General features: G+C 43.6%; 1 long non-coding RNA gene across 2 annotated transcripts; it reads right to left on the reverse strand.

The window, feature by feature from the left end:
• Nucleotides 1–3,973: 3,973 nt before the first annotated feature.
• Nucleotides 3,974–13,259, reverse strand: LOC138112931 (uncharacterized). 2 transcript variants are annotated; one of them, XR_011151921.1, is made up of 5 exons: nucleotides 12,929–13,259; nucleotides 9,345–9,754; nucleotides 6,694–6,767; nucleotides 6,021–6,176; nucleotides 3,974–5,837 (listed from the first exon to the last, which is right to left on the reverse strand). It is a non-coding gene; the product is annotated as an uncharacterized lncRNA (long non-coding RNA). The 2 variants fall into 2 exon arrangements; XR_011151922.1 differs by lacking the exon at nucleotides 9,345–9,754.
• Nucleotides 13,260–13,998: the final 739 nt, after the last annotated feature.

A 13,998-nucleotide genomic window follows, 5' to 3' on the forward strand; every position in this document is an offset into this window, starting at 1 on the left:
AATTCACCCCATCAGAATCTATGCCACTTCTGGAATGAACATATCCACAGTGCCCACAAAGGGAAAGAGCCTCAAAATTGCCATTCTAATGACTACACTTAAATTGCTGATCAGGTTGGGATTCAGAAAGCTAAAATTTCAATTCCAAAACATAGCCTGAGGCCGCAGCATGTCTGAAGCACAGGTTTGACAGAAGGGGCTCTCCTAGTGCTTCACTGACTAATGAGATTAAAGGGTTTTCATTAAATCAGTTGTAGTTATAAGGCTCTCCCCTTATTGCACTTGCATCTTAAAAAGGTAAGTGGTACTGTACAATTTGATACATTTGACTTGGAAAAGATTAACAGCCAGTTTGAAGTTTTCCATTCAAAGTAATCCAGTATCAAAAGCCTCACTTGAGCCCCAAGAGTTCGGGAGCAATACTGTTTTGAATTTTAGTATTTGGACAGGGACAGAGATCTTTCTTTCTGGTTTCTGATCAAAGTATTTTTCAAATGAAAACAGCCCATATTTAAAGTTCTTATACATCTATCTATGAAGACATTTCATTTAGATGTGTAACTATCCCAAATTACACAAGCAGTGACAATTAAGAGTTCCAAGGGGTATCAGGTCACAGACAGGGATCTGGTAACAAAAGTAGGTAGAAGGCAGCTGATGTAAACCCCTCACTGATCAGTCAAATGCTGGTTTTCCCCCATTTCTGCTATGCTACACTTTTCATTAAGTCAGAGAGTTCATCTACTGCCTGTTGGTAGTCTACTGCTGGCAAAACTAATTCTGAAATTTCACAATGGATTTGATGATCAAATTCTAAGCAAAACACTGAGTGCAAAGAAAAAAGGTACCTTGACTAGTGGCTAACACAGGTGAAATCAGAGGATGCAAACCCAGACCTCAGAGCTCAGTCATTCAGTCCCATCTCAAATCTGTATCTTCATTTCTCCATTGTACCAGAAGGGAGTAAATTTGCTGTGCACATTAATAAAAAAGCTTCCACATGTTGAAAAACTGGGGGGAAGAACAGGAAGTAGGGGAAGCATTTTATTAACATACAAGTGCACATTTTCCCGGCTGTATTTCCTCAGGTGGGAGGAGGGCTCTGTGGCATCCACATCACATGAAGTTATGGCACTGCAATGGGACAGAAAGCATGGCAGCCACAGCCTGACAATGCATCTCATGCAGGAGCTACTCACATTAGCAGTATATAATACCTTTTCCACTGTAGTCTCTGCCCACTGGAGCATTTGTGAGACATTAGAATGCAGCAAGATGTACATGGAGAAAGCTTAATGTTACATTAGAAAATGCCAAGATCTCCTCAGGCAGTCATATCAGCAACTGTATATTACCACTATACATTCAGGGAACAACAATACGTATCTTTGGCCACAGTCCCCCATGGTCACAGCATTAGCTGCAGCTGCCAGTCAGAAATCACTCAGAGTGTAAACTACCAGCAATTGGAACCCTACCACCATCCTCCTTTACCCCACCCACCCTCAGGCAGCTATAGTCCAGATTTTCTGATCACCTAGGTAGTGGGGCAATAGTCTTAAAGCACTCTGGAAGAGCACAAGTTTGAAAGAGTCAGCAGATGTTTTACGAGAAAATTTCACAGCACGTGGCTGTTAAAATTAGCACAGTATTAAAACAGAATATGGAAGTATTTGGAAAAAACTTAATAGGTACTACAAGAGTACTTCACACTAGGATTGTGAGTTACTGATCCAGTAAAGCAGCTCTGCACCCTGCTCAGCATGGCAAGAAGATCCCTGTAACCTATTTAGCTCCTGGTGATTGCTGTGTGAAGGATAGCCAAAGCATGGGTCCGTGAGACTTCATTTGCCATAGCAGGAGTTGGAGATCACCTCAAGAAAAGCCAGAGCCAGTATCTGATGCTGCAGATGAAAGTTAGCCAGGATACTCCCAGAGACCATTTTACAAAAGAGAAGACTGCAACCTCTGTGTCCTGCAGATTTTTTTGTTGTCTCAGGATGACCCTCTCCCTCTGTTCACAGAGAAAAGGTTTCCCACATTACCTCCATGTCCACTGGAGCAAGAGTGTATCTGTGACATGTACTGTGCTCCCAGACCTCACATAACCACAGCAAAAAAAACCCACCAAGTTTAGCAGCCTCTATTGTCTGGGCCATGCCTTTCCTTCTAACCAGGATATTTCTGAAGCATTACTCCAAACACCTCTGTGCAGCCACTCAATATTTCCAGTGAACTACTGTGGCCTTTTGCTACCGCCCAGTTTCTCTGGGAAAACACACTTTGTTGCACCTCAGAGTGAAAGACTGACCAAGTTAAAGGAGAGAGGAAAAGCAGGAAAATAATCTTCAGATTCTTCTAAATGTACAACCGCTCCTTTTGGACAGATAACTGAAAGCAAGCCATTGACAGCAGAGGTTAGAGGGAAGGAAAGCATATTTCTGTGAAGAGATTTATTAAGACCTGTCTTTTCTTTAACTGCAGCTGTACACAAGATTGACATATCCTGTAAGCTACCTTTGATAAAGTCCCTAGACTTGCTGCAGGAATGCAAGGAAGGCCACTTCATCTGCAGTGCATTTACAACTGTAGTTTACAGGATTTTCTACTTTCATACCCCAGCCTCAGTTGCTAGATGTCTCTCAGGTCAGTGTTTTACTAGCTTAGAGTTTGTCAGCTGGTACCTGCAGTGCACTACTAATGCCACTTCCTAACAACTCTTCCAGAATAAAAACCAAAATAACAGAGGGCTGAGTTCAGCAAGTAGATGGCTCTTGATCCCTGACCCTGAATGGGAGACTTACAAGTAAGTTTGACGTACACTGATCCTGGAGACAAGCAGAAAGATGAGCAGAGACTGGAAATTCTGGTCACGTCTCCAGCAGTGGCACCCCAGAGGACAGTCTTGGCACTGCAGCAACTCTGCGGTCCCTACCCAGTGAACACAACTTGCACACAGAAAGGAATAAATGAGGATCTGGTGCAGGAAGGTCCCAAAGCCACTACTCATTTTTCTTGAATGGCAGTTTTGATTTAGAAATTAAGCATATCTTCTCTTGAGGTCAAATGAAGTAGTCATAATCTGATTAATCATTGATAGATCATTTAGAAGTAGGGCCAGAAAACCCCTCCTATCCCTTCCTTAAAGAAATGGAGACAGCCCAACCTTGGCTATTTCTGAAGATCCTTATCCAATTACTTAAAAAGTAAGAATTATTCTAATGCCTTCTTGAGGCATCTATTAGAGTAAATGGTCTGCCCTTGCTTCACACTCTCCTCACCCCCACAGAGGGTAAGTTACTTAACATTCCCCCCTCCCCCAAGTCTCCAGCAAAGGAGCACTCTCCTATTTCCATTTCTCTATTTTTTAGTGAGAATAGCCTCTCAGAGGAAGCACAAAGCCCCTTTTATCTAAAGCCCTTTTCTCCAAAGCTGTTACCAATGTTCAACAAGATGCTCCCATAAAGCTTCCTTAGAGGTACTCCCCTCTTTTCCTACATACCAAGACTGTTTCTCCCCTCCCCCATTTTTTTTCCTTTGGAGATGGAATAAGACTCTTGCCTTTTGCAGATCATTTAATCCAACAGGTCTTCCTTAGAACTGCTGCTGAGATCACCATCCCCCATTTGTATTCACACCTTTGATTTCTCCTTCCTAAGGGCGAATATATACGCTTGTCTCGAATTCCATCTGGTTCATTCTGGACAGTATCTCCTCTTGATCAAAATCCTTTTGAATTCCAAATCAATCTTTCCTAGCCTTTGCAGTCAGTCTCAGCTAGCCAAAGCAGTGCTAGAGCCCAAAACCAGCATGGAAGGAATAGAGAAGTGTTGTGCTGCAGTGGAAGTAAGGTCACTTGGCTGCAGGATGATCACACACACCCACTATTATTAGTCACAGGTGGCTTGACTTGTGACAAGAAAGAGTCAGGCTCAGCTGCTAGCACACAAATAGCTACACATTTTATTGTTATTATAGGCAGAGTTTCTGAATATTAGTGTTAGTTTGTTTTCAAATTGAGGTTGGCGTTGTGTGAGAAACAGGACTTGGACTTTCCAAGTTGAAGTAAACACATGGCAAAGAGGCTGCAAACAATTGTAGGGGCTGTGTACACACTTACACACAGATACACGTCACCTGCTCATACAAAAGTGCTGCTCAGCTGCCTTCAAAGAAGAGATGGCCAAAAAAAAAAAAAAAAAAGCATTTATCTAATTGCTCTTTCTTTTTTTCTCCCCACCCACTTCCTACTCAGGAGCTGTGAGATCTCATATTTTCCAGCTCCCTTTCAGCAGTGCTGGGACATGCCTTTTCTCCATCACATTTCTTTAAGTGTCTGTAGTATATTCCATACCTTTATGATAACACAGGGAACAGTTAAAACTCAACCGTATCTAGGAACTACCTTGACTTATACATTAGGAAATAACACTGGCTACAAGCATAACGCTGTCCTACCACTCTGACTTCAAGTTCCAGGTTAGTACTTGCAGCTTTTCCACATTTCAGTGCTTGTTTCAAAGCTACATTTTGAGGTAATCTCCCAAGAACTAGGCTTGGACAGGTAAGGAAGGGTGAAATGAAAGAAAAGGCTTAATTCTCTCAAAAAAAAAAATCCCACTTCAAATAAATTGTGTCCTATCTTATAAGAAAGGGTCAATATTCAAAGTGTGCAAATAGGCTTCATGCTGAGTGTTAAATTCTTCAGACACAAGTAAATGGTATTGTGCCCTGAAGACAGTTGACTTATTATGGACTTAACTGGGCCTTAGAAGAAATACTTAATGATCACAGCAGGCAAGACTTTTCTCCTTGTCCTGACCAAAGAACAGGTTGGTGGTAAGAGACTGGAGCCCTTTCTGCTTATATTCATGAATATTAAATTAATAGACCAGCAAGGATCTTAGGCTGTCAGAGCAGATGAGGGCTAGAGTCTCTGCAGAATGAAAATGCACTTAAAATATATATGAGAGAAAGAATTTTGAAATATGGGGGAAGAGAGGAAGGAGGCTACAGAATTAGGGCCAAAAAAATCTAGGTACAGGAGAGGCAGGAAGAGAAAAACACCAGATTTTCTTTTTTATATTCATACAGATCAGATGAACATACTTTGTTTACAGAATCATTGTGACCTCTAAAAATGTTCTAAGCACTTTAAAAAACTTCACATTCAATGTAGCAAGAGCAATTCAAAGATTTTCAGAGCTTTGGTAATTCAGAGAATGGGATCCAGGTCCCACAAGTATCAGAAATAACCCTGTTGCTTCAGGTAGTCCAGAAGCAAAGCTCTACTTAAGCAATACTTACCTCTAGAACAACATTAGCCACTACAACAGCTGGTAAGAGAAGCCTTCTGGTGAAGCCCAGAACCGCAACAGGAGACAGAGGATCATTCTTCTGCTCCTCAGGATGGCACTGCTGTTACAAACATTGGCTGTTCTCTCTCCAGGTCAACCCTTTGCAAATACTTACCCTGAAGTCAGTATTAAGGCAGACACTACCATGGGAGGTGTCCTAGTTTTGACCAGGATCCAGATGTTATTCTCTATGACATCAGATAATTGCTGGGGTTGTGGGTAAGGGATTCTCTGGTTTCCAAGAAGAAGGGCATGGCTTTCTGCTGGAAAAGCATGGCAGCATAGTCCACGCTGTTCATTGTCTTGGGGTCCCTGGTGTGCATTTTTGCATGTGAATCCCCAGCTCTTTCATATACTTTTGTTATTAATATTGTTGCTGTCACTCTTCATCTTCTTATCTCACTGCTGTTTCCAGTAAATTGTTCTTATCTCAATCCGGGATCTTCAACTTTTGTGCCTCCAATTCTCAACTCTATCCCTCTGAAACAGAAAGGACAAGGGGAAGGGGGAAACAAGCAAGCAGTGTGTGGTTTGGGAGAGTCTCAGTGGGAGCACTGAATTGGGGAGTACAATTCCTAAACCACAACAGACGACTTCTGGTTACTTTATCCACTTGACTCTACAGAAGGAGAGTTCATGTAATAACAGCCCATGTGGACTTACCCAAAGTGGCTTGCAAGTTAATCCCAGCTATAATTCTTCCCAAACTCCATAGCTTCCTGCAGCTCCAGGGGGAAAACAAGAATGTGAAGACGGCATTAAGTGATCCCATGTTGAGGGTGAGGATAGGCCAGAGTATCTCCAAGACGGACATGGATGCTGAAGCAAAATTGGAGGTAGAACACAGATGGGCTCAGCCTTTCCATCTCTTTCCAGTCAGTTGGTTAGGAGCAACTATCCTCAGAAAGAACCACCTAAATCCACAGACTAGTTAAGCTCTTCCATTTACATATGGACCTTTGCAAATGCTCATGGCTTTCCATGCCATCTCTCATTTTAGACTGGATAGTCTTTAATGCCATTTCATTCTCAAAGAATATAGTGTTTTCTTAAATATCAGTGCAACCCCATGTCTTGTGTTCAACCATAAAGGCTCCAGAAAGCTTAGAGGAACTTCCTGGATGGCTAGTACAAGCACATAGATACATAGATAACCTTCACCTTTTGATACTCTTTGACTGCAGAAATCCCTGCACAGTCTGAGCTGGTAGTCTAAACTTCAAGGCACAAGGCATTTGAAATCACACCTTCATGAGAGAAAACAGCCTTGGTGCTTGCTATTTTTGTAATGACTCAAAAAAAAAAAAAAAAAAAAAAAAAAAAAGCAAGCTTTTACCTCTCAGGTTAGTGAGGTATGCAGGATTTCATAGCATCTGCGACACAGGCTGATGCACTACAGTGAAAGTAAACCTAGGAGGAAAGAAGCAGAAGGAACTGAAGTGAATCCACATGGGCTATTAGCCCCACATTAACACTTAAATAGTGCATTATTTCATCATTTGCCAAAGCTCAGATGAGCCCTAACCTTTAGCAGATAACTCAGAAGGAAATAAAATGTGGGGGTAGCTGGGGTGGTTTTAGCCCTTTAAAACACTGACATGAAAACAGCAAAGTCTGGATCAATAGAAAGAAATTAAATGATAGTCTTGAAGAACCAATTTAAAATCAGGATCCACCTGAGGCTGTTTTCAACCCAGAGCTCCACAGAATTTCTGCAGAGGAGTTTGTGGTATCTCAGTGATACCAGAAAAGCGACACAAAAGCAGAGCTTAAGCCTACAGCACTGCTACTATCCCCTCCCTCCTCAAAAAAACCCAGAAGTGTTACTACAGGAATATCAGAGGGATTCTACCAAACACTATCACTTTCTGTTTTATAACCAGAGCAGCTGGCCTGATGCAGGTGGTAGAGGAGCTTCAAACTAGATGAGGCTTACCAGTCCATTGAGAGCCTGCTGCAAGGTAGAATCCACCAAAGCAGAAGTGCTAGCAATTACACACCTTTCAGAAGAAACTTGCAGAGAAAAGGGTCTGTCAAATCACGGATATTCTTTTCATCCCCAGAAGGACAGGATCATCTATGCTTAATGCCTCTCCTCTACAAGTTTTCCAATAAGTTATCTGAAAATGCTACACTGTGCAATAGTCCCAATATTTTGGCTTCTCATGTCACTATCTGCCACCAGCTGATCCTCATATCCTGTGCTCTGCAGCCTCCTCCACAGGAGAAAAGAGAAAAAAAGCATTGCAGAAGTGTCAAAAAGGCATGACTTCAGAAGGAAATTCAAACCTCCTCATGAGCATCCATCCCTGCGTGTCTAGTGACATGGGGAGGCTGTGGGAAGAAAGATGAAAGGGGACACTTTCATGATAATCTCACTAGAGGAGACCAAAGCACATAAGGAAAATATTTCATTCCCATTTAAGTTAAGAAGTAGAGCTGCAAAAGATACAGCTTCAGTTGATTCTGTTGCATTCCTTTCACTCATTTGATTTATTTTATCTTAAATATCCAAAAAAGGCATGAATCATAGTGCCTTTCTCAAGGGGCACTGATCATATGTTACATGTTCTCCCCCAATCCTAGATTACCTTGAACACAAGAAATAAGATTTTATAGAAAAACCTTCACCAATCCCTTCCTGTCTGAATATGGTTCTGCCAGGAGAGAGTGGGAACTGTCACTTAACAAAGGCATTCTTTTGGTTGGTTGATTGATCAGCAGCTCTCACAATGCCTCCTGGTCAGATGAAACAAGTCCAGGATAGTGGTGGTACATTCATCCCTGTAGAGGCCACAGAGAAGTGAGCATCAGGCGTACACTGGGTTGTACAGAAGGACAGCAGGCAGTCCTTGTAAGTTGTAATTTGGGAGTTGCCATCTGTCCCCTCCTTGTACTTCCCTTTGGTCAGGAAGAAAGAGAGCTGAGCCAGCTCTGGCTTCCCTCTTTCTCAAGGACCTGTTTTAATCAAACACCCCTTCCCTGCAGACAGCTAGGTGTTTCCTACTGCTACTGATCAACAAGTAATCAGGCTACATTCCTACAGTAAGCTTCAAGAGAAGGAGTGTTAATGTCTGCAGCTCTTCAGGGCAGGCACTGCATTCTATCAGGATAAGTTATACAACACAGGACTAGGAGTTAAACCAGCAGCTGTAGCCAACAACACACCGAGTCTGCCAAGTCTGATAAAGCAACCTCTTGCTCATCATCCCTGAAGTCTGCAGGTGCTGCCAATGCCCCAGAGTAAATCAGGACATTTGATATCCTGATATCAGGAAGTTGTCTCACTTAATGATATCCAGCATTGCCTTATGGCAAAGGCAAACCCAGAGGTCTCCTGCCTGGACACAAAGGGGACAACTCAGCTGCTTATCTGATCTTTCTGGAAATGGCCATAGCCTGCAGGTGACTTAAGTACAGGTTTTGTTTGTTTGGGATTTTCTGAAAACCAACAGTTTATTCTATTACTTTCCCATTTTACAGACTTGAAATTACTTCACACAATGGAGTGGGAATAGCAGAGTGCTTCCTTGCACAGTTCGAATCACTAGATATTATGTTTAATACTGCCTCCCTCCCAGGAGGATATTGAACCAGATACTTCCTGAATCAACATGAAATTCACAGGAAAGGAGGGCTCTGCATTTCATAATCCTAGTTGCAAGCCTGCTTAGGGTAGAAGGGGAAAGAACATATGAACAGCTGTAGTTTGTTTTCAATAGAAGACATGTTTTTTAGGAATTAATTCTGAAGGCTTTGTTTGTTTGCTTATTTAAATTAGTCCTTCTCAGCATTTGCAATTTGTTCTCTGTTACAGATTGTTCTAGTTGACATGGAACAGGGTAAGCTCAGAAAACCTAGGTGTCCCCACCCACCTCCATCTAAACACTAAAAAGGTACTTTTCTCCATCAGAACTTTCCCCTTGCAGGAACCATCAAATACATCTCTTCAATTTAGGAGTTGGCAGCTTTCCTCTGAGGCAGTACCTTGTCTTCACACACCAAGAATCACGCTGAAGATAGCCAGTCATGCTGCTACCACGCTGATCACCACTTCTCAGAGGAGGAAGCAGAAATTCTGTTCTTCCAGAACAGGGAGCACAGGAAAAGCTAGAATTACTCTCTACAAGTATTTGTGCTGATCAGGGAGCTGCCAAACACTTTTTATTGCTGCCATCAATTCCATTCCTCCAGGACAGGGGTACACATAGCTCTTTTGGCTCCCAGTGATCACAGCTGGTTTCTATGTCCCCATTCTGGGCTATTGAGTTCTTATCTTCAGAGAAACAGTGAGGTACTTAACAGCAGCTGAGACCACCTTTAATTTTATTTTATTTTTTGGATCCTCAGGAGTCCCAATGTCCAGGAAACATTATATAATAACATTCATCATGTTTCTAAGGGGAAAAAAAAAAGACACATCCAAAGCCATCATTCCATGTTTTATAGGCTTTCAGTTTCAATGTAAATGAGCCTGGAGCTAAACTGTGACCAAGCAACACAGTCAGCCAAAAGGTTAAGAGCCAGACCCATAAAAGAGACCCTTACCACCTGTTTTCTCCATACCTTAAGAGGTCAGGTTTGATTTGTGTCTCTTTTAAACCAAGTGCTCTGGGAAGATGCAATGGGCACCTACAAAACTAGCTTAAGCACCTCCTGTGCCACCTCACGTTGATCATCTACCCTCTCCATCCCAATGCTCAGAGGATGGCAAAGCAACACAAACCATTCCAGTCAGCATTGCCAAACACTGCCATCCAGCCATCCACAATGGATTCATAGCATTTGAGATAGCTAACAAGAGAGGAAGAGGTTATAATTTTCTCTAGCTTAAAAATCAGGAAAGATGAAAAACACTTTGACAGAGGCTTGAAGCTTTGCTTCAGTTCCAGAAGCTGCCACCTCTCCTTTTGATCTCACAGTCTAATACCTAACAAGTAGTGTGCTGTGTCACGCCAGGCAGTGGCAGAAGGTCTTTTAGCTCAAGGAAACATCTACCTTCCAGGTCAATTAATATGTAGGAAAGGGAGGAGGAACTACTGCAGTCCTGTGGCCGCTGAGATCAGACCACCAGCAGCATTAGGCAAAGGATGGGGCTTGTCTAGAGCATCGAGGCAGGGAAGTCACAGTTAAAGTGTCTCAGGCTCCCAGGTGATGACTACAGGCCAACAGTCAAGTTATCCACCCTCCCATCCTTTTCCAAGGGAAACACATTTTGTTGGTTTTGCATGGTCTGGTTTTTGGTAGTAGGGAGGGCCACAGAGGTGGCTTCTATGAGATGCTGCTGGAAGCTTCCACCATGTCCAGCAGAGCCAATCCCTAATGGCTCTGAAGATGGACATGCCACACTCCAAGCCTGGGCCAATTTTAGATGTTGGTAATGCCTCTGTGATAACATATTTAAGAAGAAAAGCAAAACAAAGTGAGGCATGCAGTTTTAATTCCAGCCAGAGAAGAGGAGAAGGTGAGAACACATGAGGGAAACAATGTGACACCCAGGTCAGTGGAGAAGGAGGGGCAGGAGGTGCTCCAGGCAGCGGAGCCGAGGTTCCTCTGCAGGCTGTGGTGAGGACTATGGTGAAGCAGCTGTGCCCCTGCAGCCTATGGGTATCCACGGGGGATGCAGAGATCCACCCACAGCCCCTGAGGGAGGTGCCCATGCCAGAGTGGGTGGATGCCTGGAGGAGGCTGTGATCCAGTGGGAGACCCGGTGGAGAGAGGGGGCCCCTGCTTCCAGGCTGGGGCAGCCTGTCCTTGGAGGGCTGCACCCCGTGGAAAGAGAGAGCCACGGCACGGCAGTTTTGGGAGGACTGTGGGCCCGTGGGAGGGACTCACGTTGCAGCAGTTTTGGAAGAACTGCTGCTCCTGAGATTGGAACCACACTGGAGAAGTTCACAGAGAACTGTCTCCCATGGGAGGGACTCCAGGGTCTCACAAGGGAAGGACTCCTCTCCCTGAGCAGCGGAAGAAAACCTCAGGTGACAAACTGACCAAACCCGCCATGGCCCTGTTTCCCTGTGCTGTCGGTGGGAAGGGGGGGGGGGGGGGGGGGGGGGGAAGAAAACACGTTTTGAGGGCTTATTTTTACTTCTCATTATCCTCTGATTTTTGTTAGTAATAAACTCACTTTGCATCTCTTAAGTTGAGCCTATTTTGCCCTTGGAGTGTTTTCTCCAGTCCTTATTCCAACTATTTAACCCTTTGTTAATTTTTTTCCCTCCTCTGCCCAGCTGTGGCAGGGGAGGGTGGGTGAGCGGCTTTCATGGATGCCTGGTGTTTGGCCAGTGTCAAACCACAACACACATATAAAGCCACTTCTAATAATCTTTTTAGAAAGCAATTGCTTTTTCTCACTGAGGTTTTTGCAATCAGCTAACTGTGCAGAGAGCAGGTTCTTTGCAATCGACTTCAGCTTTCAGTTTTAGCATTTCTGCCACGTGAGCTCAGAGAAGACAGCTGCAGGAGAATCCCAAAGCCTCCACATACAGATGCTGTGCAGACAGGAAGGATGGTTTTGGAAGCTTGTGCTTGTCCCAAACCTTTCTTCCTTTCATCTGGAGAGGTCACAAGCTGCTGCCCCCTGCCATGACAGTTTTAACAGGTCTCACAACTTGCTCGAAAACTGAATTCTTGGGTGAGAGTGAGAGTTTTCAGGAGAGCTTTCACAGACAAGCTAAAGATCATATAGCAGTCCTGGATTGGAAAGAGGTCATTTTCCTGACCCCCATGGTTAGGTTGGTTTTACTGCTGAAGCCTCTGTAACACAGAAACTTGTTACAAAACTTCACTTACCCACAAAGGAAGCAGAGGCTTAGTTTAGTGAGCTAGCACACTACACCAGAGCCCAAAGCTCCTTGTATTTACTCCTCCCTCCAGCCACACAGCAATCACAGGCACTTTCCTTATAAGCTTTAGCTCATCCATTTCTAATGCTGGTTCAATGACCTCTAGAGTAACTGGGTGAGAGATAACCAGCTTTTATTCTTAGCTGCTAATGTGATGTGCAACCCAACAATTGTCCTTCTCTTAGGAGAAGGATCAGGCCTTCGAAGCAGGTAGGATCAGGTCTTAGAGAAGCTTACAGCAATCAGAAGATTAGCTACTTTAACCAGAGAGGGGCTATTTACTGACATGAAGCCTGAACACAGCTGTGCAGTGGGTACAGAGAGCTCATGGACCTTGCAGAAGGAGCCAGGCATTTCAGTGCTTTCCCCATGTGCATCACAGGCTCAGCCTTCCTCTTACAGAAAGCATTATGAGCCTTGTTGCACCAGTGAAACAGAAAGAAAAACAAGGGAAGAAAAAGCCTGCAGCCCCTTGGGCCACAGCTTTAGCAAGCTACAGCCGTCTCACTGGGACAGACAATTCACACTCAGAAGCCAGCAGCCTCTTTGTTGCACTGACTTCACACCATTGTAAACTCCAGTGAATCAGGCCCCACAGGTAAGCAACACAGAGGACTAAGGGAGGGCAGTGATAGAGCGGGAAAGCAAAATTCTCTCAATTTTACACTCGGTCACCCAGTGTTATCTAGAGACAAGGGGAAATCTCATTCCGTGTAATTCACTTACCCACAGCACTCAGAAGGGAAATCATTGCAATGCTGTTTGTGAGAAGGGTGAGAGGCGTGCTTTTCTAGCAGCAGCAAAGGACACCGTGGTGTCCCAGCATAATCACATCTCTAAAGCTATTAAGAGCCCCGAGGAGCAAAGGAAAGAAGCACCAGAGCATCCAAAATGTACTTCCCAAAGGAGTCCCTTTCCACTTTACCAGCTACATCCTGATCTTACTGTCTAACAGTTCTTAAAAACATCCCACCTGCTTGCAGGACAATGCTTTTGTACTCTTACTTGAACTACAATTGGACAGAACTAAGGGCACAAGCCTTCAGGTAAGGCTACTACCTCCTCCATGGGGTAGGCAGAGAGAAAGTCTATTTGCACCTTGTAGACCCTCCTCCCTGATTAAATTGTCAGCACCTGCTCCACATTTATCCATTTTCATTTGTTCCAAAATTAGTTCCCTAAATCCATCATTATTTCCTAAAAAAAAAATAAATGTTTTCCAGAATGGAAATAGAGGAGGCAGCATCTGAAAAATACTCTCCAGTACCATTACTGGGTGAGAATAATGTTAAATGTTATGTCCCCTTCCAAAAAAAATAAATAGATGAATGAGTACAGAGGGAAGTGAAAGGCCTGAATTACACAAAAGGCAAACCTTTTTATTGCTTGCTCACACAGTGCTGAACAATAAAACATACTACTTGTCAAATAATGCAAATGCTTCCTATAATCTTATACGCATGTATGTGCAGCATTTTCAGGTTTCTGTGTAAACAGAACAATTTGTGATCACATTTCAAAAAGAACTTACTGCAGTGTGCGTGTGAATACACAGAGGCATGCACGAAGCAAAATGCGTAAGGAAATCATTCACAGGACACGTTCATCATAAGAATTTGGGAAGTACCTCCACTATCACAGCCATACAGGCAGTCCTGCAGTCCCTCTGAGCCTCTGCAGCTCCAGGGTCAAAGGTGTGTGCAGAAAGGGAGGCAGTTACTGTGCTGGGACTCTGGATGCTTTCACTTTGAGACTCAGGCTTGCCAAAACAGTGGAGCAGAGGATTAAAACTTTAG

This window comes from Aphelocoma coerulescens, chromosome 1 (assembly GCF_041296385.1).
Source record: "Aphelocoma coerulescens isolate FSJ_1873_10779 chromosome 1, UR_Acoe_1.0, whole genome shotgun sequence".
NCBI lineage: Eukaryota > Metazoa > Chordata > Aves > Passeriformes > Corvidae > Aphelocoma > Aphelocoma coerulescens.